The following is a 19220-nucleotide window of genomic DNA, read 5'->3' on the forward strand; positions in this document are numbered from 1 at the left end:
CTGTTCGAAAGTGAAAACATGCTGAAATATTACTGAGAGCTGTTTATCCGTAAGGAAAATTGACCAAAGTTACCATCTGATAACTTATATTATTTTATTTTAATATTATAATATGTTGTATTAGGCCTGTTGTTTTGTTCTGCACTGACAGCTCAAAAAAAAGATCAACATTGCTTTGCTTCATGATCTGATGCAGTCTCAGTCCACCTGTTGTTTCTCTCTTTTATTATAACCTAAAACGCAGATTTTTAGCCAACATTTCTTTAATAGATTGATTAATTCAATAGATAGATTTTTACAAAACTTGACTACTGAAATGAGGCTCTGAATGAGAAAGTCTGACCTCTCTGATTTATATTTGGTGACGAGGTCTGTGGGTATCAAAATTAAAGTGCACATTTTCGCTTATAAAATATTTACACACAACTGGTCAAAAGTTTGGGGTCAGTATGATTGTTAAATGTTTTAAAATAAGCTTCTCCTGCTCACCAAAGCTGCATTTATTATATCATAATACAGTACATATTGTATAATTGTGAAATGTTATTGCACTATAAAATAACTGTTCAAAAGTAGTTTATCATTTTATTTAACCATTTATTACAGTGATTTTAAAGATAATTTTCCAGCTGCATTACTCCAGTCTTCAGTCACATGATCCTTTAGAAATCAATCTATGAATTAATTGTTGTTGTTGTTTTTGTTGTTGCTGTTATTATTATTAATAATAATGTTAATAGTAATAAAAGCAATAATGACTGGGGTAATACTTTTTTTTAAAAACTGCATACAATAAGAAAGCAGTTATTTAACATTTAAATAAATATTTAACAATTTTAAATATGGTTCTTTATTCTCTGTGAATTATTACCTGATTATCTGAGTGTTTGCTGGCTGACTTTTAAAGACACAAACTTCTGAGACAGCAAAAAAAAAAAAAAAAAATAGAGAAATAATGAAAAAAAAAATGGGCACCTGTCACTGATTCTGTCCCAGTCATTCCCCTGGCTGGCCAGCAGAGGCCACCATCTCCAGACTTTTAGCATTACATGATCCACTTAAACTGATAGCGCACACACCTGAGACCAATCCCGCTAACGACCCACGCTCCCTGATATAAGCCACGCTCACACACCAGTTCAGTGCGAAGTCTTGTTCTGCCATGGCTAACATCTCTGAGCGTTATTCCCTTGCCTGATCTCCCGTGTATTATCCTGGACTGTTACTGACTCTGAGGTGCCTCCTGCCTGTCCTGAACCTTGCTTGTATCTGGACTCTGAACCACGCCGCCTGCCCTTGACCCACGCCTGATATTGAGACTCTGAACCAAGCCGCCTGCCACTGATCCATGCCTGTTATATCACTCTGTGACTGTCAGCCGCCAGCCCTTCGACCCTTATTGAATACTGTTGATGTGAGTTCACATGCAAATGCGTATTGTATAATTGTGATTGAACTGTGTCTATTAAATATACTGCAAATGGATCCCTCCGTGTCAGGCTCCTCGTTACAGGCACCTATTACTTTCCTACGGTGGCCGGGAAGTGCAAAACAACATTACAAAGTGTGAAACACTTTTACAAAGCTTAAGAAAATATACATTTTTACTTCTCATAAGACACAATTACATAGGAAAAATGATTTTACCAATGATGAAACAAATGTACATTTAAAAAATAATAATTTATTCGACAAAACACTTTTACCAGTTCTAAAACAAATTTACAATTACACATTCCTTACGCAAAGGGAATGTAGCACACACCAGAAGTGATGCAGAATGTACTACACACCGGAAGTGATGAGTGAAAGGTGTTGTTGTCATTGGTGGTGAGCGCGGTAAATTCGTGTTGTGGAGTGATTGAAGTTCATGGGGGTCAAACATAAACTGCGGTCGAGGGATGTTTTGTGAGAGGGTGCTCGCTGCAGAGCCATTTGAGGAGAGCTGAGCTCCAGCGAGGGGGAGCATGACCTGTCGCTCCTCCTCCTGTAAGCTGTTTTAATGCGTACACCAACCCCACCCCTAACCCTACCCCCAGTGACAACTCTCGTAGAAGAAGTGCAAAAAAGGTGGAGCTCAAGCTTAAGCTCCCCCTCGCTGGAGCTTAGCTCTCCTCAAATGGCTCTGCAGCGAGCACCACTTGCGTTTTGTGGCAAACACATGAGCAGCTTAACACGGTTTTGTTTCTATTAGTGGTTGCCTACTGAAAGTCTGTTTAGGGCAACTAGGCCCAATGTTTTTATTATACATTTCTAATGTCACTCTCCCAACATCTCTATGAAAACAGTCTGTGGTGGTTCCTTTTGCCAAGGTTAGTCTTGCTCAAGGATAGGTCTTTTGTCTTGACCTATTAGTTGTGAAAACCTAAAGGTGTCAGAGGGTTAGGGTGAACAGTGTGTTAACATCTACTGGCTCCCTTCAATGTTGTTTGTTGATTGTTGTAGCCAGTATGAAAACAGGCACATCATTAAGCTTGCAGATAATTCTGTTATTGTTACTAAGTTAGCATAAAAAATATTCTATTGATATCAGATATATCTTCAAAGCCCCGAGCACAGTATCTTTAAGGGCCATGACAGAATTCTAACATCTTACAAATATATAGTCACCTTGATTGATAACCAACGTTTTTGACCTGAATACTGGTGTATGTGTAAGGGAGACCAACAACAAATGTTTGCACTTAAGAAACTGGACAATTTAAGGTGGGTAAAACTTTAATCATTTTATTTTACAGAGCAGGGCTTCTTAAAGTCTGGAACCCCCATCCTATTTCAAGAGCACAAATTTTGTTAAGGGTTCAAAAAAAGGGTGCATTTACTACTCTGAAAAATGTGAAACCTCTTAGTTTTTAATGAATTTTTGGTAATTGCTTAAAATTAAACTGAAGGTGATAGTTTTTTCCGTGTTACACTTTGTCATCCAGTCAGTTTATGTATTTGACATGATTGGCTGACAGATCTTCACTTCAGTTTAATGTGGGAGTTTGTGTCCAGAAAAAAAAAAAAAACAGTTTTTAAAGATTATTGAACTGAGAGGGGTGGTTTATTCATTTTGATCCAATCCAGCACAAAAGTGTTTGTAAAGCTGAAGTTTTAAAGTCAAAATGTCAAACTATGTGTGACGAGGGTATAGAGTAGGGTTTAAATCTCTTTAAATAAAAATAACCAACTACGCCACCCCGGGAGTTACCCAGGGAAACAACTATTAGAAAAAGGACACAGGTTCGTTTCTCCCAGAAAGGTAAAATGCAAAAGTACAAAAATATTTATTTGGAATAAAACTGTCAAATTGTACGGTTCTTAAAAACACATCAAAAATTCCCACTTCATTATTAAACACAAGAAACAAAAAATAAACAAAACCAAACCAGGATTGGAGGTTCCCACTGACTGGGTACAAGTGGACAGACTTTACCCCAGCACACGCACACACCACAGTGCACTCAAAAATCACGCTATCACGCACTGTGTCCCACAGCACACGGTAGAGAAACACCACCACCAGTGGAAAGTGACCCGTCATCCACCGGGGGAAACCTCAGTTCCTGAAATAAATAAAAATAAATAACCAACAAAACACAAATAAGTGGGTCAATCAGGTTAACACCTACTTTACATGATCTAATTGAAAGATAGCTACAGCTTTAGTTGCACCATCTGACCTACACTAAACCCAAACATTAACGGTAACTCGAAATAAGACTAATAAACACACAAAAGAATAATCTTAATAACGAAAACAAAATCAATGCTTTGCATAAATTAAAGACACAACAAAAAGCAGAACACTGCTAATGTTAACAAAATCAATTATCCAACACAAGTAAACAAATGAAAGAATGAAGGCGAGCACAAAGCAGCACGCTAACAGCTGCATTGGTGGTGTCCAAGCGGCAGCCAATATGCCGGCGTTAGCATTATCAGCAGTTGAAGACGATCTACGGTAACCACAGCAATAGCGATGAACACGGGAGCTAGTAGGCAAATGATACCAGAGGAAGATCCGACGTAAAAGAGAAAGGGGAGAAAGAAAGGGAAAAAGGAGGATCTTAAGGAGGAAAAGCGCAAACAAGCCCATTAACATGGTCCTTTAAATGATCACATCAAATCATACGTGCTTCTCTTACCAATGGGCGCACACTCAGACACGTTCTAATCACTCGTTGGTCGATACAATACAGCGAATTGCCGGAATTAATAGCTGTACGGCATGAAACACGCAGGTTAAATGCAGCTAAACCCCATTACTCAGCCAGTTAAAAGCCATCACATACCTGCAATTGAACAGTCATCCAGCCACCACAGCCAAGGGAAAAGCCACCGCCACACGATGCACTAGAACAATGCCAAAAGAGAGATTAACGTGGGTCGAATCAAACAACTTACAAAAAATTTAGAACGAGCGCAGAGCCTCTACCTGTAGCAGCGGCTACAGACACCCAAACCAGTGCATCGGAGTCGGACGTGACGTATCCCAAGCACCAACCAATCAGGTTTAAAAAGGCGGTGCTACGTGCCGATTGGCCGATGTCAATGCCAATCAGCTGCACAGCACCATCACATTTTGGTTACTCATATCAATCAGCTGCACTACACCATCACATATGAAACAAAGATTAAGCAACTGATTACATTCTTCAGTGCCTTTTTTCAAGTGAGACTGTTCTGTATTTTATGCCATGTTACTCTTGACCAACCTCAGATTGTTGTTTGTTTGTTTGTTTTTCATAAAAAATGCCTATACTTAAGCCCAATTCCAATTTTACCTCTTAGCCCTTCTTTTTACCCCTATCCCTCATTTTGTGCATCTACATACGGGAGGTGGTGTCCCAAATCTCTATGGCTTGAAGACGTACACTGTAAAACCCAACAGTCAAATTTATCAAATGAAGTAATAACTTTATTATGTGGAGAAAGAGACAACAACCAGGCAGAAAAAAATATAACTGTCCTATCAGAATTCGTGGTCAACAGTTTGTAGATTGCCAAATGCCACCCTTTACAATTAAAATAGTCTGTGTGGTTTTTAAATGGTTCGATGACAGGTAATATGGCTCCTGACAATAGCCCCTTGACACTGAAAAAAAAATCCCAATGGTTATTTAATACATACAAAAATAATTGTTAGAAGTTCCTTACTTTCTGGCAGCTTGATGTAGTTGCACATTATGTCATCTAGCAATGCTTGGCAAAACTTCCAGTCAATAAGGCACACTGACGCGTCACTTATGTCAAAGATATGATCCAGTGTGCAATAACCAGTGACAGTTGTAAGCCACCACACTTCAACTGTAATGCATTTCTACACATATATAGCCAGGCAAAATTTTGTCAAGTGTTGTCAAAAGAGACAGTCACTTACTAAGCATGTCAAAAAAAAACCTTGTTCCTGACCCCAGACTCCATGAATTTGATCCCACCACTCACAAGTCCTTTGGGGTCTCCACACATCTCTCTATTGATGTAGTAGTGATAAATGCAACTTTCACTGAAGCTGCAACAACTCTCCTCTTTTTTTAAGATAGCATTATTTTTCCCTCCTTTAAATGTGTTGTGGAAAGCAAAGCATCGTACAATCACCCCGGCTTCATCATTTGCATAAGGTTGAATCTTGTACCATTTTCAATTCATTTTCTAATGACAGTCGGTAACTATCAAGTGTTTCTTCACTTCCTTTTCCAGTTCCAGTGCATCTACTTTAGTGTTGTTTTGTTATATACAATAAATGTAAATATCGGATATGAGTTGCAGATACAAAAGGACACTATAAGCAAGTCAAATAAATTTAGATTCAGTCACAAAATCTGAATTGACCATCAAGATCTGCAGTGTAGATGCAGCAATCGTTAGCATCTGCCTTACATTTTAGAACTCCATGCACTCTTAAACAGAGGTACAAGAATTATTTTCCCCAACTTGCCAATCAAGCATTGAACACTATCAACAGAAGGAGATATCACCCTGTCCATGTTAGGTGTGCAATCACTGTTTATTTATCTATAAACTATTAAAACATTTACCTAGTGAACCTCTTTTTAGCTGCAGTTTTTATTTGTCTTTGTGTATGTTAAATTCTTGTCTGGTCTGTGGACGCTTTTTATCGATGTGGTGTATTACTGCTGTACATACTGTAAATAACCCTTGGGACAAATGAATGGGACAAAGAATAATTTTGAAGAGGAATTAACTAAAATTGCTATGTAAAACCCAACAATTAGCATGTTCAAATGAAATGAGTGTAGTCAACTCAAAATGTATTGAATCTGAAAAGAGTTCTGAACTCAGTGTTGAAGGTAATGGGTTAACTAAACACATGATTACTTTAACTTAAATGAAGTAAGTTCACAGTATACATATAGATTAGTTTTTTAACTCAAATGGTTTGTAGAAATTGGTTTTCTTAAACTGTTTGAGTTGCCTTAACTTATTGGGTTACAATACTCAGTTGGTTTGAGTTCTCTTCATTTATTGGGTTTTACTGTGCTCGAACTGCTTTATTTACTCAAATGGATTAAGTTGACAGTACTCATTAGAATTAGTTTTAGAACTTAAATGATTTGTTGCAATCGGCTTCGTCAAATGGTTTGAGTTACCTTAACTTATTAGGTTTTACAGTGGGCTAGGTACCAGAGATGGGAAGTAACGTAGAACAAATACTTTGTTACTGTACTTAAGTACATTTTTCTGGTATCAGTACTTTACTCCACTACTTATTTTTTTGACAACTTTTTACTTTTACTTCTTACAATTTTACACAATTATCTGTACTTTCTACTCCTTACATTTTCAAAACCATTTTTGTTACTTTCGTTTTTATGTGTTTGGTCGCGCAATCTTTATTATTTCTTATTAACAGCACCTTTTTAAAGCAAGCAGTCTATTTTTCCTCATTTTGCGCCTGGATGCTAGTGCGTGGCTATCGCACACCGTATGTGGGCTAATTTATAAAGATTACTATAAGAAAGGCTGGAATGACTAAGAGAGAGAGTCAGCAAAGACATTTACAGAGTAATTTACAGAGTAATAATACACCTTTTACTCGATCAGATCACAGGTAAACAAGAGGGTGTTTACATGCTTAAGCTTTTTGCCCACTTTTGATCATTACTGCACGGGCTTTCAATCTAATACAGCAAATAATTGTGCTTTTATTTGTAAAGATTTTTACATTTAGTAACAAAACAATCAAATGTTTTATAAAAAAAAATTATGCATTGCGGTTAATTTGCTTTATTTCTGGGTTATGTATAAGAGCTGCTCTTTGAAGAAATAAGCAGCTTTAACCAAGTGCAAAAAAAAAAAGTCTGCAGTTAACTTAGATAAGAAGTTGTTTTACCAAAAGAGAAAAAAAAAATCTATATATTTTAGACAGAATTCAGTGTAAAATGTAAGACATTATTTATAAAGATAGACCGGCCTAAAGAATATTTTTTAGAGTGAATCAACATGACTGGCAGCTGATGTTTTTGATCTAACAGCCGAAAAACTACATGCTGAACGCTGAGTTTGCGTCAGAATGATGATACATGGGCCGCCTTTTTAAACAATTTTGTGAGGCTATATTGCAGAGTTTGATGCTGCTTGGCTACTTTCATAAATTTGGCAAAAAACATTTTACATAAAACTGGAGTCAGTTATTTTGTATCAATAGGATGTGAGGAATAGTTACCTACCTATCTCACTCACTATCCTTCAGCTTCGTCCCTGATTTATCAGGGGTTATCACAGCAGAATGAACCGCCAATTATTCCAGCATTTGTTTTACACAGCGGATACCCTTCCAGCTGCAACCCAGTACTGGGAAACACCCCTACACACTTACATTCACACACACACTTATACACTACTGCCAATTTAGTTACCTATTATTCACCTATACCACGTCTTTGGACTGTTTCAAATTACTACTTTTTACTTTTGCTTAAGTACAAATGTGTAGTCAGTACTTTTACTTTTACCAGAGTCGTTTTAAATGCGAGTATCTGTACTTACTTCTACTTAAGTAAAGGATGTGTGTACTTTTGCCATCTCTGCTAGGTACAGGGGCATGAGGAAGTCCAGATTGTGAATGTCAAAACTCGTGTGATGAAACCCTCTTGTGGTGAAAAGTAGCAATCGCAGGGACTGTTTCTGTGACATTGACCAATCATTTAGCAAAATTACTGTTTTCTAAAGTTGATAATGGTTTTCTGAAATTGAAATAAAGCTTAACATTTACAAAACAATGGCAGAGACAGGTATTGTAGAAACAATTGTTATAGGCCTGCTATTGTGCTTGAGAGAATATTCTGATGTTCAAAACAACAACACTGTTTGTCGAATCTATGTCCGGTGATTGCTCCAAATTAGCAGAATATTTGACTCCTGGATTGTGAAAGTATTTAAAAAAAACAGTCAAACTCCATTAAAACGAATCAATCTTGCCCATTTGTCTGCAAGTTGCAAGTTAACTGCAAGATGTACTATTTTCTTTGGACTACCTCAGGCACTCTCTGGTTGATATTCTGTTTCTGATACTGTCATGGCTCTGTCATTTTAATCTTGTTTTGGGAAAGACACTGTGCCTGTCTTGTCTCTTTTGAAGTGTGAAGTTTGCATTCTCTTAGGCCATACTGTCTCATGTCTATATATTTTCGTAGTGAGTGTGTGGTTGTGGCAAGCTCAAGTCATGTTCTCTCTCACTTGTTGTTGTGTCTTGTTGTGGGCACACTCACTTGTTTATTTGTGCATGGCCTGCTGTTCAACCATGAGATACTTCTATCAATCCTGGTTTTGATTTGGCCCTGGGACTCAGACATCCATGTCAAACTTGTGAGTGGATGGTTGGGTGTTCACTCACTAACTGGGCACTTCTCTCTCTTGTTCAGTCTAAAGTCTTGTGTTGTCATTTGTGTATTTTGTAGCATGAGTTTTTGTTTTCTTGTTTTGCTCTGTGTGTGCACATAGTTAATGTGTTCTCATTGGCTGTATGTTCTCAGCCTATTTGATGTGAGCACATGGCTTTGTTTTTCTCTTTGTGCCATATGCTTCCCTGTCTTGTTTTCCCTTTATTAGTCATTCATTCCACATACCCTCTACTTGTTACCTCAAGATTTGCTTCCTACAACATCACACAGGCTGTTTCTCAATACCAAGTACGCAAAGTTCAGACTTGCGTCCTTGGAAGTTCAGACTTGGAAGAACGAACTCCCGAGGACGCGAGGACACAAGTCGGGTACTTTTTCAAATGGAACAGCAGTGTACTTCATAACATCACTTATCTCACCATGGATTCATCAGTTTCACTGTACGTTAACAATAAAATGAGAATAAAAAGTGAACTTTGAATTGGAACAGTACTTTAGCAAAGGTTGATGACGTTTCATGAGGACACAAGAACGCAAGTTCAGACAAGAACGCATATTGAGAAACAGCCACAGTGTCTGCAGAGGCTGTTTTTAAAGGAGACAAGCAGACATCACTGTGTATCACTGTTTGCCCAGGCTCAGTCCCACTCATGTCACCAAGGTGTGAAACGTGACACAGACACACACATGAACGAATGCTATGAAAACGATAGTTTGTTGTACAGTTGGCGGTACAGTAATCAGAAGTGAACTAAGTTTGCGTAAACCGTACCCCATACCACCTCTTTCAGGCGGACTCAGGTACGGTTCACGGGTGCGCACCCGAGTTCAGAAGACACGTTCACACTAGCTTAACGTACTGTACTATGACGCCAAATGAACTCGGGTACCGACCAAAAGTGCTAGTGTGAAAGCACCCTTAATCAATGTAGAATGATACATGTTGCTTTGAAATTCCTTATACCATTGAAGCTATTCTAGGCGCAATATTTTCAATTAAAGAAATAAATACCATAAAACAGATTCCTTATATTGTGCATTTATTATTTAGTTTATCCAAGCAAATCCAAACACAAGTGTATGTTCGTGTGATGTTGAAATATGTTAAATGAAGAAAGGTGAAATTAGGTGAAAGACTTATGGCTTGATCTTTCCTGTTGATTATTGTTATATTGCTGCAGGTCAGTGTTTATCATGGCGCCACCATGTGTTCTCCTGCAGTAAGAAAATAAGAGATTCTTTTTTTAACCTGAACAAGAATGTCTGTTTTAAACACACTTTGACACAACACAACATGTCAAAGATCCACTGAAATAGTATTACTCCACCAAAATATGTTCATGTTTTTTTTTTTTTTTTATCAGTAATTATAAACAACCTTTCAACCCCCAAGTTTAACCTCTCAGGTATTTTTGTCAGTTAATATCCTGATTATTTATTAATAATCATCCAATGTAGAATATGTTCAATCAAAGTTTAAACAGCTTATTTCACTGTGTGATAAAAAGAGAAAAAAAATTACATGTTTTTTTATTCAAAAAAGTTTTTCCAGCCAAAACACATTTAATAGCCCGAATGAAAACTGAAAATGTCTGTATTGTTCCACTAACTGGCAGGTACAAACACTGGTGTGTTAAGAAGAAATGTTCCTGTTCATGAAGCTGTGTGAAGACTGTAGACCTTATGAAAACAAAAAGTGAAGTGAATCACACACTCAAAGCTCAGATGTGCAATTTATGTTGTCATATTTATAGCTAAGACACTTTCAGTGAGGTGGAAAATGGAAAGTGATTTTACAAAGACCAAGTGGACTAAGAAGTGTGACATTGATGTTTGTGGTGTGTTGCAGCAGATGCAGTTGTGTATATGTGACAGACACGCTGTAATGAACATGTGAGTTTCCAGTTCAACTAACTTACACTAACTGTTCAAGACAAACATGCAAAAAAATAAAAAATGTAATTTCTCTGACAAGAACAGATAAAGATTATAGTAACTGGTACAGTCAATAAATACTGGAAATACTTACAATATCCTGGTTTGAATCAAAGTTCATCTTTCCTTTCTACCCTGTTAAATGAGAGAAAAGGAGAAAAGCACACGAGAAACACTGGAGTTATGTTGTGTGTGAATGAGCCTGCAAACTTTTAGTTTTTCTAATTCTTATACTTTTTGCAAACTACTAATATGATAGAACATACATCTTTAAGATAAAATGAAATAACACATTTTTATTTTGTTGCAAAATTAATTTAGCAAACATTTTTATGTTGGTCATTCCACCAACACACTTTTGATGTTGAAAGCTAAAATAAATAAATATATAAATAAATAACAAACATTTATTGACATTTTTAATTGTTTGAAGATTATCTGGGTTAGTGTTAGTAAACTGCCAGGAGATTTTCTGAAATTTTCGTGTGTTTAGTCTTAGAGAGACAAAGTCTGCAATAATGCAATTCATTAGCGTTAAAAAACAGGGGGAAAATGTAAATCACAAAATACAGAACCTGCTAATTAATAGATTTTGTTTACAGCATACATACAGTTGAAGTCAAAATTATTAGCCCTTCTGTGATACCTGTAATATTTTTAAAATATGATGAATATCAAAGTGATGTTTAACAGACTAAGGACATTTTCACAGTATTTCCTCAAATATTTTCCTATAATAAATATTTTTATTTCTTTTAGTTTGGAATTCATGCCATTTTAAAAATAATGTTCAAATGTTCAAAAAAAAGATCAATATTATTAGCCCCATAATATTTTTTGTTCCATTCTCTTAAAGAATAAACCACTTTTATACAAATAACTCTTTAAATTGCAATGAAATCTGAATTTATACTAACATATTGCAAAAAAAAAAAAAGTAGACAAATAAGTAGTGTCATCATAGCAAAGGCAATATAAATTAGTTATTAAAACTATTATGTTTAAAAATCTTCACTCTGTTAAAGAGCCCATATTATGGGTTTTTGAAAATGCCCTTCCATGTACCCACCCAGCAAAAGCCCTTCCATGTACCCACCCAGCAAAAGTTTGTCGAAAAGATGTTGAAAAGACGACATTGTCAGACGTCCAAACAACGTGGAAAACAGGTGGGAAAGTGAAAGACGAAACTACATCTTTTTAACGTCATCGAAAAGACGTAATTGTAAGACGTCCAAACAATGTGGAAAACAGGTGGGAAAGTGAAAGGTGAAAAGACGTCTTTTTCATGTCGTCAAAAAGACGTAATTGTAAGACGTCCAAACAACATGGAAAACAGGTGGGAAAGTGAAAGGTGAAAAGACGTAATTGTGAGAAGTTCAAACAACATGGAAAACAGGTGGGAAAATTAAAGGTAAAAAGACGTCTTTTTCATGTCGTCGAAAATACGTCAATTTTAAGTCGAAATTTGGTTGTGAGAAATACCTTTATAAACGTTTTAGAAAATTCACATAATTCAGAAATTCAACATTTTGTTTAAAAAATATTATTTATTAGCCTAATGTTTGCAGACAAAAGTAATGACAAAACATGTATTGGTCAATTTAACATTAACAACAACAAAAGCAGATTAGTGTTTTCAGCTCTGCGTCTGCCAACGCCAGACCGTACAGGTGATCTCTCACGGCCCTGTAAATTCTGTGGTTGTTGTGTCGCAGTTTGGCTGCACCTGCTATAACAAAGAAAAACTCTGTTTTAGTTGATATAATGCACATCCTTATGTGTTATTTTAAGAAAATTAATGTGATATTCAAATAATAAATGCTATTTTGATTGCATGATACACACGTTTTTGTATAAGGACACATTTCTGTTAATTTAACCATACTTTTTACTGTATTATTATTTATTTTTAAGAAATTGACAGAGATGGCAAAAATACACACATCCTACTTAAGAAGAAGTGATACTGATGCTTAAAACAACTCTGGTAAAAGTTGAAGTAGCCTACTGACTGCACTTTTGTAGTCAAATAGTATGGCCTCAAACACGTAATAAAAACGTTTCTATTACTACCTGTTTTTCACGCTGGTAACTAGACTCACATCATACAGTACATGGATAAGTTTATACAAAGTAACATGCATTTCTGATTTTGATGTTACATAGTTGCCAATTGTCAGCAGGATAGCCAAGCATCACTCAACAACATGCTCAAAAAGTCTCCGTACTATCAACTTGACACAAGCTCGGCATTCAACATAGTTTTGCTGCTTTTCGATCAAGAACACCTGCCATTCGTGTTAATACGCTCTAAAAATTATAGTATATTTTAAATGTAAATTACAATACAGTTTAAATGTATACATTTATTCTATTTAAAAAATTGCATGACCTTTTTTTTCACGTGGTATTTTCCTGATCTATGCATTATAATTTTATCTATTGTCACACAACCAGCGATCGCTTCCCAGAAGATCGCTGTTTTTCACACGAACTCTCTAAACTACATTTCCGCTTTTCCCAGGACTACACATTCATACATGCACTGCTCCCAAACACGCACGTCTGTTCATTCATCTACAGGGGTGATAGCGTTCCGGCACCACGCCGAATTTCTGGCGTACTGTGGCTGCGGGGAAAAAAAAATCAGGTTCACGGATATTGATCTGTCATTTCTCTAGATTCGCAGAATTCACTCACTGCTGAAAGCGCCGGATTGGTTTTTATTAAATGCCATTTTGTGTGCTTGTGAATCATCTTTTGAGTGTAGACGCCATGTAAATAAAAGATTAATTGTGTAATTTAGAGAGCTTTATAAATTATAACGGATCTTTGTGAGATCTCTATGAACTAAGATTAGTGACGCTTTTTAGTGATAATAAGAGGAGCGTGCTTTGCACTTTCCAGGCTATAATCCATTCAGAATTTGTATGAAACTTTCAATTTCGGCACATATACGTTTTGGGAATGACATCTGCATATTTACGCTGGGTTTATTCTCGAAATAACGGTGAAGCAATAGACGGGACAAAAATATATTTCCCCCTTCTCCTTAAACAACTTAGTGTTTCAGCTATGAAATAGTTCAGTTTTGTATGTAGCCTAATGGCAAAGTGTTTAAATTTGGTTTCGTTTTTTATTCAGCTTATTTAGAAAAACGTTTGGAGCATTTTTTATTCGTTAAAAATAAGTTGTTTTTTAACGAACAGCGCCCAGCGGAAGACTATCATTGTCTGTTTGATCAGTTTGCCTTCTCAGATCATCACGACTTGCCTAAAATAAAAGATATAAAACAGTTCAAGTATAAAACAATGGTAGCTTAAACGTTAAAGAATGTGTGCTATTAGGCGCATAGTTTGCTTATAAAAAGCTTGCAGGACATCGAGGCGCCAGAGCAATCACTTGCATTTTTTCAGTGGGAGCAATTTAAAGTTATCCGTCATTTTTGCTCACAAAGTACAAGTAATACATCAAAAAACGTTACAGCGTTTTTATAAAATAAAGAAAACCAAAATTATGCGCTTTCTGTCATCTGGTTTTTGAACGGGAGCGCTTAACAAAATGAAGCAAAATGTATGCCTCACAGACATAATAAATATATTTATAGAAAGCTTTAAATTATTACTTAACGAAATAAAACAAATCGAAAACAAAAAAACTCCTTCATGTAATCCGTAAAGATGAATTTCTAAAGGCGAGTCCAAAAGAAGGTTGCCAGTCAGGATCTTTGCGACACTGACTTAGAATAAGTTTATTAATAAATAGTTAAGATATGTCCTTACTCTTTCCTCGACACATTCATTGTTATTTGTTTTTGCCGGTGCTTAGGGCGAGTTTTAGCTTATTGTGTGCTCTTGAACGCGGATTCACAGTAGCAGTTTTAACATGGAGAGACACGACATCTGACGTACAGATGACACTGGCACATGCCACTGAGTGTAGTGGCACTACCGGTGGCACGTCCGGTTTTCCACTGTCATGTGTCACTCGCTAGTGGCATGTGTAGTGACCTGTGTCACTCAGAGTGTCGTGCTGCATGTCACTGCAGTGACATCGACACCCGGCGAAGCTTATGACAATAATTAACACGAGCAAAACCATATTTAATCATTACGCGACTTTTAACCTAATTTATCGCGTCGCAAGTTAGTTTATTTGCTGAGCTACTCCACGATGTTTTAATTTAAACGCATTTATTTTATGTATTCGTAGTCATACTTCCGTACGTAATATAGTCATTTGACAGTACATGTCAGTCAAATTTATTGTGGCATGCTTATGTATGGGAGGGGTTACACTTATCTGTTGTACTGTATATTATTGCATCCTGGCAGTTCCTTTGTTCCCTACAATATGGACTTCTCTATTTTTAATTCATTCATTTATTTTATTATTTAACTTTTTTTCATTTTAAGGTATTTTAAATAATATCCTTTAAAAAGTTATAATAAAATGCATGTTGAAAACTCATAACATATATGCATGTAAGATAACAGGTGTCATTTGCCTAATGATTTTTAAATATTAAAGCAAAGAGACTTATAAGATTAATGTGCTTATAACGTGCTTATACTGACACCTACCGGCACATGTCACAAGATCACTGACACTGGCATGTGTCACTGACAATACTGGCATGTGTCTAAAAAGAGCCACTTGACAATAATGATGATCAGGGTTACACAAAGGCTGTTAATATATTTGGGCCCAGGGGCCCACAAGTTATGTGTTAAAAGTGCGTTGCATACATAGAACCCCCACCCCTACTCACCTCAGGGGCAAGGAAAAAAAGTTCAGGCTCAGGAATTTTTTCCACTATCAGCCCTGCATCTATCCTGATTGCATCACCAGCTGAGCCTTGTTCACAGACTGATTTCATTCCATTCATAAGCCACTCATTCACGCTTCCAGTTTGCCGAGTCTTGTTTGCTTCCTAGTGACATTACTACGCGGTTCCCTGTCTTGTTTCTCCGTGTCTCGATCAAAGCCTTGTACCCTTGTTATCCTGTTTAGCCGCCTGCCTTTTGACCATTTGCCTGTTTAACGTTTACGATTCTGGACTGCCTTTATATACCCATTTGCACCTGATGACCACTGCTTTCCTGACATTGAATAAACTGCATATTGGATCTTACCTCCTGTTGTCTCCTGTCACTCCACCCCAGTCGTGGTAACATCTATAAATGGCCTGCAATCCGATCTATAAAAACATATTATTACCTGGTGTAAACAGTCAATCAGCCATTATAACCCTGTTGTAATCATGTAAATAGCCATTTTGCCTTCATAAAAAATGGGTGTGAGAAAAAAAAAAACTGGTGGAAGGAAAATAAAAAAAATTTTTATTTTTGCGTTACCTCCGCAAAGTTCCCTCACAAAGATGTTTTCCACAAACACTGCATGTTCACTTAATGTTTTCACAAGCACATGATATACTCTTGAAGGCCTATTTATTATTGATTTTTTAAACATTAAACGCATAATAATTAAGTGCAAAAAGAACAGCCGAACTTCGGAAAAAGTAATCACTGCGGTGCCGCGATGGTTGCTTTGTTTCTCTGCTGTTGGCTTGTCAGTTGCGCACTTGCACTTTTCGATTTAGGCTTATAGGCCGAGTATCAGGCCCGTAGCGGGGGGCAAAGGGGGGCATTGCCCCCTCAGAAAGAATCTGTGCGCCCCCTAGTTTCCACAAAGGATTGTTTACTCAAAACTAAAAAATTCTTTTTATCATTAATTACTAACACTTTAGTCATTCCAACCATCAGAACACACAATTAGATATTTTATAATATGAAATAGAATTAAATAGAATATGAAATAATTAAATTATGAAAATTGTGATATTAAAGCTAGGCCTATAGTGCAGAGATCTAGGGTGCGTTTCCCAAAACCATCAACTAAGGTCGCAAGTTCCGTCGTTACAAGCATAGTTTGTTGATTTGCCATTTCCCAAATATATCGCTCCAACAAACATTAGCAAACTGCATCGCAAACTTGAGCGCTCGCAACTACAGCTGTAGTTGAAACGTAGTTCCTAGATGTGTTCTATTGCCACTTATTCCCCTATGCCCTAATAATTTAGAACAATATAAAATTTAAACATCGAATGATTAAAAATAAAAAAAGCATTAAGATCATCTCTCTTAGGTGTAATTTGCTTTTTACCTATTTTTACAGTTTAGTTTTAGCGATCTTCATATTTACAGTTGTGCTCCCTTTGCAGTGCGCTTTAAAAACACTGATGTCATTTTGAACACAGCCTCAAGTGAAAGATATAGGTGACCTACTATTTAAAAGCGGAATTTATGTTACATCTCCAAAGCTTGTGAAAATAAAAAGCATACATGAATTATTTTAATTTATAGTAGGTTATTTATTAAATATCTGTACTGTATGACATGGGCCTGCCGGTTAGAACGTTCTGCTCTGGTTTACAAGTGTCAAATTGTAAAAGTAGACTTTTCTAAAAATAAATAAACAATGCCCTACTTAATAATAATAATAATAATAACAAGAATAATCTCCATGATCATCATTAATATTATTATTAAATTATGATTTTTTCATTTCTAATACACAAAAATAAAAATAATAGTCATTATCATCAATTTCCTAATATATAATAAATATTAAATTTCATTTTATAATAAATTGCCTAGTATTTATTTATTCATATGATTTATTTACAGCATCTGGAGGCAACACAACTAATTTATACATGCACCTTTAACGCACCTACTTGATGTTTAACTCTGGGTGGGTCGCGGGTAGATAAGATCAATAGCCATAAATCCTCAATGCATACTCTCAATTTAAAACTCACGCGACCATGATCTTACAATTTTAAATAATAAACAATCTTATTTATTATAAAAACGAGTGATTAAGCAATGCAGCGCCATTAATAAGCCAACTGCAGAGAAACAAAGCAACCATTGTGGCATCCGCAGTTATTACTTTTTGCAAAGTTCAGCTCTTCTTTTTTGCACTTGTTTATTATGCACTGTTAGACCTTACCAGGGTTTTTTTTACAGTTGACTCACTGTAAGAGTTCGGTTACAGTAAGTAACTGACAACAGTGTTGCCAGTTAATTACTGTAACTGAACCATTACAGTGAGTGGCTGGCAACAGTGTTGCCAGTTATTTACTGTAACTAAACCGATACAGTGAGTAGCTGGCAACAGTGTTGCCAGTTAATTACTGTAATAGAGCAGCAGTGGTAACTAACTGAAATCTGTGTACAGTTAATTGCTGTATTGTAGTGTTACAAATCACAGCATTATACTGCATATACACATTAATAGTATGTCATATATAGTTATTGTAGTGTTACTAAAAGTAATCAGTATTCTTAGCTGTTATTTAAAAATAGAAGGCATAACATTTTTTCAGACAAATTTATTTTATTGTTTTGGCACCAAACAAACAAATAACAGAAAATGTATAACAAAATAAAGAAATCAGCAGATATAAATATTGTCTTACATATTACAGGTCACAGTAAGGCTGCGGTCACATTAACGTTTGAGCATGCAAAATTCTGTCATACTGCACTGCGAAGGGGAATTAAACAAAGCGAGTAGTGGAATTAAACAAAATAATAAGAGATTGAAAAACCAAGCCAGAGCGGTCATGTTTTGATCTTTGATTGGTCTCAAGCAATCACATGATGTGATTTCGCGTTCAGCATTCTCCAAGCTTGAACTTTCCAATGCTGCGAATTATTAAATTTGTCACATGAGCTGTCATTCCAGGTCTGCAGTACTCACATGCGTGAGTATGAATGGAAGTCTTTAGGGAGAAAAGTGCGGTGTGACCGGGACTTTAAGCTGTAACTCTAATTAAACACACCTGATGAAACTAATAAAGGCTTGTTAGAAATCTACAGGTAATGTTGAAGCGGGGTGGGTACTAAACTCTGCTGTGCTGCAGTTCTCCAGGAACTTGGAGTTTGACCCCTATGGTATATAGCAGGGGTGCTCAATCCTGTTCCTGGAGATCTACCTTCCAGCAGATTTCAGTTGCTACCCATATCAAACACACCTGCCCGTAATTATCAAGTGGTGTTCAGGTCCTAATTAATTGGTTTAGGTGTGTTTGATATGGATAGCAACTAAAATCTGCAGGAAGGTAGATCTCCAGGAACAGGATTGAGCAGCCCTGGTATATAGCATACTTTTAAAGCAACTGCCAACATTTATCACAATCACATATCCAATAAACACACACACGCGCATGCACACACACACACACGCGCACACACACACACACACACAAAAAGTGCTGCAATAAAATGTGTTACTCTCTCCTCAATGCTGACCATGCAAAAAAAAAAACAAAAAAAAAACTGAACAGCAAAAAACACAAAATAATTATTTAAAATTTTAAAGTTTTAAATAATTAAAAACTGTCAAATCTCAATAAAAAGTTTAAAA

The 19220-nt window shown here is 36.3% G+C and overlaps 2 long non-coding RNA genes across 2 annotated transcripts in view; one reads left to right on the top strand and one right to left on the bottom strand.

Annotated features, from left to right (window-relative positions):
- Nucleotides 1-14666, top strand: part of si:dkey-287i17.4 — a 126602-nt gene extending 111936 nt beyond the window's left edge. The window contains exon 3 of the long non-coding RNA XR_012385301.1: nucleotides 13368-14666. This is a non-coding gene — a long non-coding RNA (si:dkey-287i17.4). The remainder of the gene's footprint in view (nucleotides 1-13367) is intronic.
- LOC101883821 (uncharacterized) lies at nucleotides 1667-16365 on the bottom strand. Its single transcript, XR_012385300.1, has 6 exons — nucleotides 15960-16365; nucleotides 4421-13223; nucleotides 4278-4338; nucleotides 4131-4204; nucleotides 2162-3977; nucleotides 1667-1923 (listed from the first exon to the last, which is right to left on the bottom strand). It is a non-coding gene; the product is annotated as an uncharacterized lncRNA (long non-coding RNA).
- Between the last annotated feature and the right edge of the window lie 2855 nt (nucleotides 16366-19220).

Source organism: Danio rerio, chromosome 9 (genome assembly GCF_049306965.1).
Source record: "Danio rerio strain Tuebingen ecotype United States chromosome 9, GRCz12tu, whole genome shotgun sequence".
NCBI classification, from domain to species: domain Eukaryota; kingdom Metazoa; phylum Chordata; class Actinopteri; order Cypriniformes; family Danionidae; genus Danio; species Danio rerio.